Genomic DNA, 13,367 nt, shown 5'->3' on the forward strand with positions numbered 1-13,367 from the left:
AAATTTTTTTTTATTATATCTAATCAATTTACATATTCAAATCAATTTCTGGTTCAAACAATAGAATCTCAATATGTTTTTTAATATAAATTGAAGTTAAAAGATAATAATAAAACATACTTAACATTAAAATATGATGAATGAAATTTTTTTTTTTGTTTTATAAAGAGTAATTCGTAACTCTGCCTAAGTAGTTTGTGCTTGGCCGCTCCCAAGCCCGGATAAAGGAGGAGGGTTGCGGTAGGTGACAACCAGCGTAAAAATTTCATCACACCTTATGATATAGATTCAAATAATATAAATGTTGGGGCGTCCTCTACTTACTATGCTTACTACGCACTACATTGGAGCCTGGGTGTAGTGAAAAATATGCAAGGGTGTAGGGTATTCACCGAAAGCGACGGGCCATGCCGGCCCCCGGGTGTGGTGTTAAGTGAGCAAGGGTTCCCACATCATGGACGGGTGTAGGTAAAAAAGTTAGTACATAGGACAGATAGTAGAACAGAACACAAGATAGACATAGAAAACAATAGAATATATTATAGAAGGAGACCAATTAGGAAGAAACAAGATAGGAGGAGGATCAGGGTTGGTACTTGGAATGTTGGATCACTTATAGGAAAATTAATGAAGCTTGTGGATACCTTGGAAAGGAGAAGAGTGAATATTGCTTGCATTCAGGAGACTAAATGGGTAGGAGAAAAAAGCAAGGAAGTGGGTAATTCATGGTACAAACTGTGGTTTACTGTAAAGGAGAGAAATAAGAACGGAGTGGGCATAATCATAGACAGGACATTGAAAGACACTGTAATAGCTGTGAAAAGAGTAGGAGATAGAATTATACTAGTAAAGCTAGTACTAGAAGGAGAAACAATAAATATAGTTAGTGCTTATGCCCCACAAATAGGACTAGATAGTGAGAGTAAACAAAGGTTTTGGGAAGAAATAGATGATTTAATGCAAAGCATACCGAATGAAGAGAATGTTTTCATTGGTGGAGATTTGAATGGACATGTAGGAAGTGATAAGCAAGGTTATGAGAATGTTCATAGAGGTTTTGGTTTTGGCAATCGAAATGATAAGGGAAAAAGCATCCTAGATTTTGCTATGGCATACGACCTAATACTAGCAAATACCTACTTTATAAAAAGAGAGTCACATTTAGTGACTCTCAAAAGTGGGTAATATAGAAGCCAAATCGACTTTCTCTTAACCAGGAAGACAAATAGAGCTCTATGCGAGGATTGCAAGGTCATTCGAGGAGAGGCTTTAACAAGTCAACATCGGTTAGTGGTCTTAGATGTCAAGTTTAGGAACAATTCAAGTAAGGTCAGAAGAAATAGTGTAACTCGAACAAAGTGGTGGGAGTTCAAAGGAGTAAAGCAAGTGAAGTTCAAAAATGAGCTTCTCGAGTCCGAAGCATGGAAGCTGGATATGGAGGCCAATGATATGTAACACTCCTAATTTTTAAATTAATTATTTTATGGGTAGATATTAATATTTTATTTTATTTAAATTTTGAAAAATTATTTAAAATTTTTCGAATTTTAGAAATCGAGTTTAATTTTTCGAAAATATAAAACTTTAATAATTTTTAAAAATTAATTTAAAGACCACGTGGCAAAACTAAAATATATTTGAACTTTACGAATTTTTCTAAGTTTTCTAGAATTTTTTTGAAATTTTTGAGCTTCGTTTTTGGTCCCAGGACAGAGTAAAAATTTAATTTCTGGTATTTTGAATCGAACCGGATCAAATCGGTCAAATCGGATCGGCCCATTTTCTTTTTCTTTTTCTTCTTCTTCTTCGCGCGCCCCCAACACCCTACCTCTCTCTCTCGTTTTCTCTCTCCTCTCTCCTCCTCTTGCCGGCCCACCGCCTCCCCAGCTCACCGGCGCACCACCTCAGCCCTTCCCCCTTGTAGGTCGCAGCCTGTAGCGCTGGAAAAATGAACCGTAAAATGTGACGCCGCAGTCCTTAGGACCCTTATAAACACAGTGGAAAAGAGAAAATCACGAAAAAGAACTGTTAAGCCAGTCAAATAATTAGATCAGGGAGCCAAAAGAAATATGGAATTAATTGCAAACTGGGATGAACCGGCGAGGGGCCCGAGAGCTGACTCCTGACCTAACTGTCAAATAAAATCGGAGAAAAGAAAATTTTGGAATCGAGAATTAAATTAAAGAACTAATAGAAAAATAAAAAAAAATAAAAAAAAGAAGAGAATGGAAAAGTTAAAAGGTGATGACATCATGCATGACCTCATGCATGATGCCATAAAAAATATAATTAATTAATTTATTTATTTAGATTTTTGGTCTTCCTAAAGAGATAAAAGACAAAAGAAAAGAAAAGAAAAGAAAAAAAAGTAAAAAGCCTCATCTTCCTCACCATTTACGTTTCTCTCTCCCTCACCATTGTAAACCTCCATTAAAGCTTGCTTCAAGCTTTGAAACCACCATTAAACCCCAAATCCTCCCATACTTGCTTCACAAAAACTTGATTTAATCACTTGAGAGGAAGATTGGTCATCAAAGAATTGAAGAAAATTGAGAGGAAGTGAAAGTTCAAAGACACCTAACAAGGTAAGTAATGCAAACTTCAAGTTTTTAGTTTAATTAGTGTATGTATAGCATCAAGAGCATAGAAATAAACTTAAAATAAAAAAAATATGTGTGAGGGACTAAACTGAAATTCGTCCAGCAGGGAGGGGAGAGTGATTTGCATGAGTTTGATTGAGTTAAACATGTTAAGATGCTTGAATAAGTTGAAAGATTGTGTTTATATGCTTTGAATTAGTTAATTGCAATGGATTAGAGTGGTTAGGGTTTGAGACCTAGGGTTTTGAGGCAAAAATTTGGAGAAATTTGTAAATGGTGTCTTTGACCTAATGTGAAGTGAAAAATGGTCATTTGTGACCAAATAAGGTGTGTTAGAAGTGTTGGAATTAAAAGCCAATTCGGATTGGATAAGGTCATATGCTGGCAGGATGACCAAAATTCCCTTTGAGGGATCAAAAATGAAATTTTACAAATCCAATGGATATGGGACCAATTGGGGATGAAAATAGGCACTAAATGACACAATTTTCATTTAGGAAGCATGCCCAAAAAGTGACTAAAACCTAGTGAACAAATTGATCAAAGTTGAAAAATTGCAGTACGCCCTTTGCACCAAATGAACAGTGTTTGTTCATTTGGTCATAACTCGAGCTAGGAAGGTCTAAATGACCTGAAATTTTACCAGTGGTTAGATGAGATATAGATCTAAAACTTTCATGGATCACACAAATCCAAATTATGCCATTAACTAAATCAAATTACTGAGCAAATTTGGGTCACTGAATCTGCAGATTGCAGATTTGCCATTTGAACAGTAAAGTTTCAATGGCTATAACTCTCTCTAGAAAACTCCGATTTAGGCGATTCTTGAACCGATGGAAACCTAAGACGTAGTATAACATTTCATATGAAGAAAATTAGACCAAATTATGGACTTAACTTGATCAAATTGCTGAACAAAGTTGGATCAACAAATCTACAGAACCAAAATTCTGTAGCATGAATAGTAAATGTAACTTTGCTTATACCTTGAGCTACAAAACTCCAATTGGGGTGATTCAAAAAGGAGAATAAACTTAAGACAATAGGGAACATTTTCTATGAAGAAAGTTTTGTCAAATTCCAACAGTAAACTGACCAATGAAACAGTATAATTAGGGACACCAAAATTGAAAATTTGGCCATTTTGCCTAAAAGACCTAAGTTTTGAGAAAATGACCAAAACCAACAAGTTTGGTGATCAAAATTTGGTATGTGGGTGAAGTTAGAGTTCCCATACCTATTAGACCTTAGAAAGTCAATAATTTGACTTGAATAGTATAGTGAATAGTAACTCGAAACACAAAATTTCGAGAACGTTGAGTTTAGCACGTTAGAGCTAGGTAAAAATAAGGCTAAATTTGTTTTTGGATTTATGTTAAATTATGGTACTGAAATATTGTAAAATTGTGTGTTTCAGCTGAAAAGAATACCAGAAAAGAACCCGAGGAACCGAGTCGAGGCCAAGAGACGACTCGCTTGAGGTTTGTGCACAACGTATACTTTTTATAATCATCTTTTACATACTGTTTTTAATAATGTGAAATATTGGATTATGGCATTCTTATGATGTTTGATTTAAATTGTTGAAAGTTATTATGTATATTGAAATGACAATGTTTAGCAAATTGTTAAGATAAGTTTTGAAACCACAGTGTCATGACCATATATTTGAACACCTCACTAGCATGACTAGTGGGGGTAATTAGTTTCGAATTTTGATTCCTTCTCTGGAGAAGTGTTGAGGTGTGCTAGTAGAAGAGGATATGAATGGATATCCATATATTTGAGCTAGCTAGCCTTGTGATGTGATTTCTCTTTAGCCTCTGGCTATTGAGATTCTATTTATTTTAAATGGCATGATCTAACTGTGGGTTTTATGAAATGTGTTTTGATACTTTGAAATAAACTTGGTTTGCATTAAAATCTCATAATTCATGTTTTGTGTTTAATGCTCATGTTTAGTCAATTTTTTTGAATAAATGTGATTTAAGGTTTGCATAAAGATTATTTTAGTATGTTGTGCACCACTGAGTCCTAGTACTCAGCGATAGCTTTTATTGCTGTCGCAGATACAGAGACTAGAGGAGCAGCACACTGAGCTACTGAGGTGTGAGGAGCTATCAGCTTAAAGTCATCGGGTATAATTTATACCCTAATTGTAAATATTTCTTTTGATATATGTATTGCATATAAAAGTATGGACATGTAAATGGGTATTGAGCAGTTTTTATAAAATTTGTATAAAGTTGTAATATATATTGTAGTTTGAAATTCTCTTAATGTAAATTTTATAATGATGTATCTAAATTATTTTGTCTCTAATGAAATATGAGTGGAACTATTTTATTTAATTTGAATGAAATGTATTGCTAGTATTTTGAGGATTATTAAAATTTGAACTTGAGAAATTGATTGAAATGATTGTGGAGTTGTTGAAATAGATTGAGTGTGATTGTGAAATTGAAGTAGTTGTTAGGGAAAAATTTTTAGAAGTGCTTTTTACAAGTATTTGAAGAACTGTTTTCTCAAAATACAGAGGAAACTTTGTCAAAATTTTTATAAAATTTGCGAAAAACTAAAATGGACCAAAAATATTAACTAGTTATAATTTTAACTAAATGTTTTAAATACTTATTAGAAAATGCTCACCACTTATCAAAAATAAGAAAATTGTTTTAAAATCCCTTGTAGGGTACTTAATGAGTTATCGGTAGGTGAAGTTCGGTAGTTCATTAGGTATTCTACGGGATCATGTTATGCCTTATAGAGGGGTAAGGTATGACATGTTTTAGTGGTATCAGAGCAAATTTTTGAAGTATATTTTAACTTGAGAATTTGTGTCTTTCTTGTTAAGTACAACTGCTCAATGTCCATATTTGTTACATACAGTGCATTACATCATGAATATGAACTAACGGAGGGAAATCTCCATGTGTTACTTGTTCAGGAGATACCCTACTTCAGACTGAAATGGAAGAAGGGGATCGCTCAGTTGAGCAGTCTGTTGAAGCTGAGGCACAAGGGGAAGCCCCAGCTTTACTGAATGTCAGTGGATCCGTAGCACCAGCCCCGCAAATATCGCAATTTCCTGCACAGTTCACACAGCAGATGGCGGCAATGTTTCAACAAATGGCTGGGGGTATGCATGTTCAAGCTCCACCCCAACCACCTGTGGTACAACTACTGCCTCCACCCAGACAATATGATAATTTATTGAAGTATGGGGCTGCAGAATTTAAGGGTACAGTGGACCCTTTGGAGATAGAGTAATGGCTTGAAAGAATGGATAGAGTATTTAAGAAGCTGCACTGCCAAGATGAACTGAAGTTTGAGTATTATGTGTTGCTACTGCAAGGGGATGCGTATGATTGGTGGAAGACCATCCCCCACAGCTTGGCTGAACCACCAGTGCTGACCTGGGATGACTTCATCAGAGAGTTCAGACAGAAATACATCCCAGATGCATATGTTGATCAGAAATTGCAAGAATTTTTGAGTTTGAAACAAGGGAACTGATCAGTGGCAGAGTATGAGAGGGAGTTCTCCCGCTTAAGTCATTATGCTGGGAGTCTCCTTACTACCAGCAAGGCAAGGTGCAAGAGATTTGAAACGGGTTTGAAGCCCAGCATAAGGATGCAAGTTGTGGGATTTCGACACAGCAACTTCTCAGAGCTTATGTCTCAAGCACTTGAACTGGAGAGAATTGAATCAGAAGCAACCCCAGTGAAAGAAAAATCAGAAAAAGCTGAGAAATCAGAAAAAGACAAGGGGGAAAAGTCAGTAGAGCCGAGTTCTGGTGGTACCTCTGGAAAGAAAAAGAAATTTAGTGGACCCAGCAGGGGTCAAGGTGGAAGATTTGGTAGGGGTCGATTCTCTGGACAGAGACCCCCTAGGTCTGGTCAGCAGTCGAGCAGGAGTTCACATTCTGCCCGCCCCTGTAAGACTTGTGGCAAGATTCATGGGGGGGAATGTTATTGGGCCACTGGAGCCTGCTTTAACTGCGGAGGCATGGGTCATTTAGCAAGAGACTGCACTAGTGCTCCGTCTCCGAGATATGGTCCAGCTCCTACTACTGCCGAGGGATCTATTCAGAGTCCTGCTTCCAGAGGCTCACAGTCTATTGGCAGAGGAAGAGGTAGAGGTAGAGGCAGCCTTTGCAGCGATCGAGGCCTGATTGGTCAGTCGGCACAAAGGAGTGCTTCAGTCAGGGTTTATTCAATGAGACAGCAAGAAGAGGCTGAGACTTCTGATATTGTAGCCGGTACATTCTCTATCTCTGAGTAAGATGTATTTGTGTTGTTTGATCCGGGTTCAACCCATTCATATGTTAGTGCTAGCATAGTCAGTTCACTTGCTGTTCCATGTGTGCAAATGGGTTTTGAAGTGCTAGTAACTGGTCCGTTAGGATAAGAGGTCCGAGTCAATAGAATTTATAGAGACTGTCCTTTGGTGATCCAAGGACATGTTTTCCTATCAGATTTGATCGAAATGCCCTTCAGAGATTATGATATTATCTTGGGCATGGATTGGTTAGCCAGGCATCACGCCATGATTGACTGTAGATTGAAGACAGTCACTTTTGGTTTCCCTTTGTACGGTGATGTGGTAATACATGGGAAGAGGCATTTACTGCCATCAAACATCATTTCGGTTGCACTAGCCAGAAGGATGATCAGAAAGGGGTGTGAAGCATACTTGGCACATGTGATAGACACTCAAGTGGGGAGTCCAACACTAAGAGACATCCCTACTGTATGTGATTTTCCGGATGTGTTTCCTGATGAATTGCCAAGATTACCTCCACAAAGAGAGGTGCAGTTTGAAATTGATGTTATGCCTGGTGTGGACCCAATCTCCATAATACCATATAGAATGGCACCAGCAGAATTGAAAGAGTTGAAAGTGCAGTTACAAGAATTGCTTGACAAGGGCTTTGTCCGCCCTAGTGTGTCACCTTGGGAAGCGCCAGTGTTGTTTGTTAAGAAGAAGGATGGCACTCTTCGCTTGTGTATTGATTATCAACAGTTGAATAAGGTGACTATAAAGAATAGATATCCATTGCCCCGCATTGATGACTTGTTTGATCAGTTGAGAGGTGCAGCTGTGTTCTCCAAAATTGACCTGAGATCAAGTTATTATCAGCTGAAAGTACAAGAGCAAAGTATCCCTAAAACTGCCTTCAGAACCCGCTATGGCTATTATGAGTTCCTAGTCATGCCATTCGGGTTAACTAATGCTCTGGCTGCTTTTATGGATCTGATGAACACTATCTTCAGACCATACCTCGACCAGTTTGTTGTGGTATTTATAGATGATATATTGGTCTATTCGAGGAATGCATAAGAGCATGATAGACATCTGCGGATTGTACTGCAAACTTTGAGAGAGAAACAGCTATATGCCAAATTATCGAAGTGTGAATTTTGGCTGAAGGAAATATCTTTCTTGGGGCATGTAGTATCAGAAGAGGGCATCAAGGTAGATCTAAGTAAGATTGAAGCTATCCTTAATTGGAGGCCACCCAGAAATGTCACAGAGATTCGTAGTTTTCTGGGTTTAGCTGGATACTACCGTAGATTTGTGAAGGGATTCTCCATGTTGGCATCTCCATTGACCAAGCTGCTTAGAAAAGATGTGAAATTTTAGTGGACGGATAAATGCCAACAGAGTTTTGATGAATTGAAGAGATGTTTGACTGAAGCTCCAGTCCTGACTTTACCTACTCCAGGTAAAGAATATACAGTATATAGTGATGCTTCTCACAATGAGTTAGGCTGTGTATTGATGCAAGATCGAAATGTCATTGCCTATGCATCACGCCAGCTAAAACCGCATGAGAGGAATTATTCGCCACATGATTTGGAGCATGCAGCTATTGTGTTTGCTCTTAAGATCTGGAGACATTATTTGTATGGAGAGAAGTATTACATTTACACAGATCATAAGAGTTTGAAGTATTTGGGCACCCAGAAAGAGCTGAATTTGAGACAGAGGAGATGGTTAGAGTTGATAAAAGACTATGATTGTCTGATAGACTATCAGCCAGAGAAAGCTAATGTTGTCCCGACCCAACCTATGGGCCGGACCGGCACTAGGACCTGGGCCAGCTTAAAGCCCTCGAGGCCCGTAGTAAGCCTAACTATTCCTCAAATCCATAACCAGGCCCACAATTTAGGCCCAATATGCACATAAAATAATTTAAATCAAACTGTCATAATTTCATTTCAGGCCGACTTAGCCCAGAAATTTTCAGGAAACTAAAATTAGGGGAGCTCAGCTCAACCCTGTTACCTCATTTACAAACTGTTTAAATACCATACAAATCTTCATTTATTAATCTCAAAAATTTAAATTAACACAATTTCTAACAAGGTCCACACTATTACTAACACATGTGGAGTTCTAGATTTTAAATTTAGAAAAGATAGTAAAACAATTAAATAATCGACATTAAACCTGCGAGGAAGAAAACAGGTTGCTTTGTAAAATAACTCCTCCTGTGGCCTGGAAAAAAAATTATTGAACAGGAGTGAGCGTTCGACTCAGAGAGTAAAATATCAATTTTAACCATAATCTCTATAACTATCTAAAACTAATGCACCCTGTAGAGTGAAATGCAACATCAACAACAATTTCACATCATAACATCAAAAAGATAATTTGGAGCACTCACACACCAAGTGATATCAATCATAATATATGGGAGCTGATCCCCTATACAGCTCTCTTAAATCCAACCTGGTGCCAGCGAAGAACTCAAGCCGGACTTTTGCTTAATAAACCAAATCGGGGGTCCCAGTGAAGAACTCAAGCCGTGACTACCCCCCGAAGGATCGAGTCCCAGCGAAGATCTCAAGCCGTGACTACCCGTCCTATCCATAGTCCACCACATCACACGCACGCCAACACACGCACACTGCTCCAAATTACCACAACAACATCCATGACACTTTAACAGTTATGAATGCAACATAAATCGTGCCTAGAGTTTAACTACATAAATATATGCATATAAGTGATGCATTGGCATGCTTGAACATATAATAATATCGAAATTACAATTAAAATTAATATTTTACTCACAATACACCGATGACTATTGTGGCTGCTGGATGCAGAAAAATAGCTGACCTCGATCACCTAATAATTAAATTATAAATTTTATTAGTACTAAGTTAAGATAAAACTCTAAAGAGGCAATAAACAGCCTAATTCATGCCGGAAATCCGGCAGAGTTTCCCCTATACCTGGGACCTACCCAACCTGCAAAAAGGCTCAAATAACACTTCTAAATTCTCAATTTCCACAACGACATCTCATTAATATCACATGGCCCCTCCTGGGCCCTCCAAATCAGACAATACTCAAAACCTTAAAAATTACGTTTTAGTCCCTATAATTGACATTTTTTAAAAATCCACTCAAACAAGCTCTAAAAATTCTAAAATTTTGCCCCGCGGTCCTTAATAATATTATAAGGCTATTGCAAAATTAATTATAATTTTCTAATCACCCATGAATATTTTATTTAAGAATTTTACTCGATTCCATAAGTTTCCAACATCTAACATATTCTTAATTCAACCTAATTAAATATTCACATATTTAAACCTCCATCCTCAAGCTTCAACCAATTATATAAAATTTAAACATCTTAATTTCAAACAATCTTATATGCCCATATGCTAAAAATCTAACTAAAATCCATCCATATTTCTCAAAAATATTCTACAATCACTCAAAAATTCAACTAACACCATAGAATATCTCCAAATAATTTTACTTTCATCATATATTTTTCTTAGAATTTTTCTCCAATTTTTCCTGTTTAAGAAATACTGTATTTATGCTCCACAGACAGAGAAATAATAAAAATTGTCTTACCCGAAGTTTATCTGTCTCAAAAATTCCAAAAATTTATGAGGAAGCCTCTGGAAGTTGAATAATCTCCATAGCCCACCGGAGCCACCGCCGGAACCACCGCGCATGGTCGCCGGCGACATTTGCCGGATCTGATCATACCACCATGTTCCTCTCCACTTCCTTAGTCTATATGTGGTCTCGGATCGTTGATCCAACGGTCGGATCGTCGTAGATCTGACGAAAAAGCTTGAAAAACCCGAAACTTCTCTCCTCCATATCTCACTCATCCGACCTCCATTTGCTTCAAAATTAGTGTCAAAAGAAAGCTCTCGGAACAAGCTTTCCAACGCCATCAGAATCGCCTCGATCGGACGTCGGACGAAGCCGGAATCGCGCCGGAAAGCCGCTGTCCACTGTGCGCGCATTTTCTCTCTCTTCTCCCTCTCTTGCCGCCGTTTCTGGTGGTCTGGCCGTCGCCAGAGGGTCGCCGGCCAGGTGAGGAGCTGCTCGGGAGGTTGCCGGCCGGTCACCGGAAAAAGAAAGAAGAAGAAGAGAGGGAAGGAGAGGGAAAGAAGAGAAATGGGGGGGGGGGGGTTTCGTCCTCCCGTTTTTGAATAATTTTTTTTTTTTAATCAAAAAGCTGGCTGTGACAGTGGGAAACCCACTGTCACACGCCAATATCGCTTCAATATCATCATTTTTTTTTTTTTTAGGGTTGTTACAAATGTTGTGGCTGACGCCTTAAGTCGCAAGACTATGGCAAGTCTACGGGTTACTCCTTTGTCTATGGTACATGAGTTGAGATCATTACATGCCAGCTGTGACACCCCTTACCCGACTACAGTGTAGCCGAGCAAGTTATGCCACTCAGTGTGCCGAGCACTCTATTTAATCTTAATTCATTTTTATTCTTCCTTTTGAATATAACTTGTGAAATATAATTCATTTTAAGTCATTTATCGAAATTACTATTTATTTGAGGTTCCGAAAAATTTTTAAGAAAATCCGGCAGAGTACCGGCTAAAAATGGAGAAAACAGTTCTTCGGAACCTGTGAAAAACACTTCCTATATTCATTTTCCATCATCTCAACTCCATTTATCAAATTCTCAACAATGTTCAATCTCAGTTCTCATTCATCCATCTCATATGATACCATGCATAATTCATATATAAACATTCACTTTTCCATTTACAACCACACTTTTCATTATTTACATAAACATCAAATTACATTTCATAAGTTCATTTACACATGAGAAAATAAGATCAATTACAAAATAACCAAAATTACAACTAGTCTCCTACCAATGCAACTGCAGACGGTGAGGTGACACAGAACACTATGCAGAGTGCAGGATGGACTTACCTAACTGTGGTATCACGGCTCTCGATCAGTATCTTCAGTACCTACGCGTTGCAAAAGCGACGCGCTAAGCATAAAGCTTAGTGGTGCAAATAATAATATAGAAAGAAATAATATGCAAATAAAAATCATAATTTCTTAGCCATTGTGTTCATAAGAACTAAATAATTACCAACTTAATGCTTAATCGAGGGCTAATCATGTTTTATGATATTAACTTCTTCATGCATTTCGTTAATTATTTTCTTCATGATCTTGAGCTTCTTTGTATTTTTGTAATCATTCCTGATACTTAATTTTCGTATTTTCTTTAATAATCAGTTCAATCACAGTTATACTTTTCCATGCCCGAGTAACCTATACTGGACGACTGGACTGGATAACGGATCGTTGGCACTGGACACCGCGGTGCCTCGGGCCGTCATACCATGGGACGCAGAACGTCAACCACGTATGCAGTCAGTATGGCTAAAAAGCCATGATATCACATAATCGGGCATAAAAGCCATGAATATGGGCATAAAGCCATGAATACAGGCATAAAGCCTTTCCTTCGCAGTACTGCTAAAACAATACCCTATTGGCATGCCAAACTATCCAAACCAATCACATTAGGCCTACTAGGGCATTTTGCATATTTAAGTTTCACAATTTTTGGATTTCAAGTTTTCATGTCACTATTCATTTCATTAGTCAATTAAAATGTTGACTTTTGCATAAACAATAGGTACATTGGTTTTAATACTCCCAACATACCACATTTTGTATTCAAAACTTGTTAGTTTTGGTCACTTTCTCAAAGTTTAGGTCATTTTGGCAAAATTGCCAAATTTTTGGTTTTGGTGTCACTATTCACCTCATTGGTCAACAAAAATGTTGACTTTTAGAATAAAAATGTGTACATTGACTTTGGCACTCCCAACATACCACATTTGGTGTTTAAAACTTGTTGGCATTAAGTGTTAAAACCATTTCCAAGCATTAAACCAAAGGAGCAGATTTTTCAGTTTTGGTGAGTCAACTTCACTGTTCTATTGGACACTGTTACTGTTGGAATTTGAAGAAATGTAAAACATGAAAGTTGTTCCTTATTTTGTCTAGTTGAATTTCCTTTTTTGAATCACTCCATTTGGAGTTTTGTAGCTCCAGATATGGCTCAAAAACCCAAGCTGTCCGGATATGCATTCTGCAGAAATTTACCATATCTACAGTGCATGAACAGTAACTTGAGTCACTTGGTTGAATGGGTTCTGGCCATAATTTGGGGTAGGTTCCTTCATGAAAGTTGTTTGTCTATGTCTTAACTTGTTGCTGTAAAAATTTCAGGTCAATTGACCAAATCTACAGTGAGTTATGGCCAAATGAACAGTTACTGTTCATTTGGTCAATTCTGCAGAGGCAGTTTCAGGGTTCCGGATTGGGGCCAAGTTTTGGTCCTCTTGCTTTGGTCTTTTGGGCATGGTTTCTTCAGCAAAAATGTGTTATTATAAGCCTAGTTTCATGTCCAATTGGCCAAACACCAATTGGACCTACACA

General features: G+C 37.7%; 1 long non-coding RNA gene across 1 annotated transcript; it reads right to left on the reverse strand.

Moving 5' to 3' along the window:
- Positions 1-8,915: 8,915 nt before the first annotated feature.
- LOC131179526 (uncharacterized) lies at positions 8,916-10,590 on the reverse strand. The gene is made up of 2 exons (XR_009148427.1): positions 10,488-10,590; positions 8,916-9,743 (listed from the first exon to the last, which is right to left on the reverse strand). It is a non-coding gene; the product is annotated as an uncharacterized LOC131179526 (long non-coding RNA).
- Positions 10,591-13,367: the final 2,777 nt, after the last annotated feature.

The sequence above is a fragment of the Hevea brasiliensis genome, chromosome 4, assembly GCF_030052815.1.
Source record: "Hevea brasiliensis isolate MT/VB/25A 57/8 chromosome 4, ASM3005281v1, whole genome shotgun sequence".
NCBI lineage: Eukaryota > Viridiplantae > Streptophyta > Magnoliopsida > Malpighiales > Euphorbiaceae > Hevea > Hevea brasiliensis.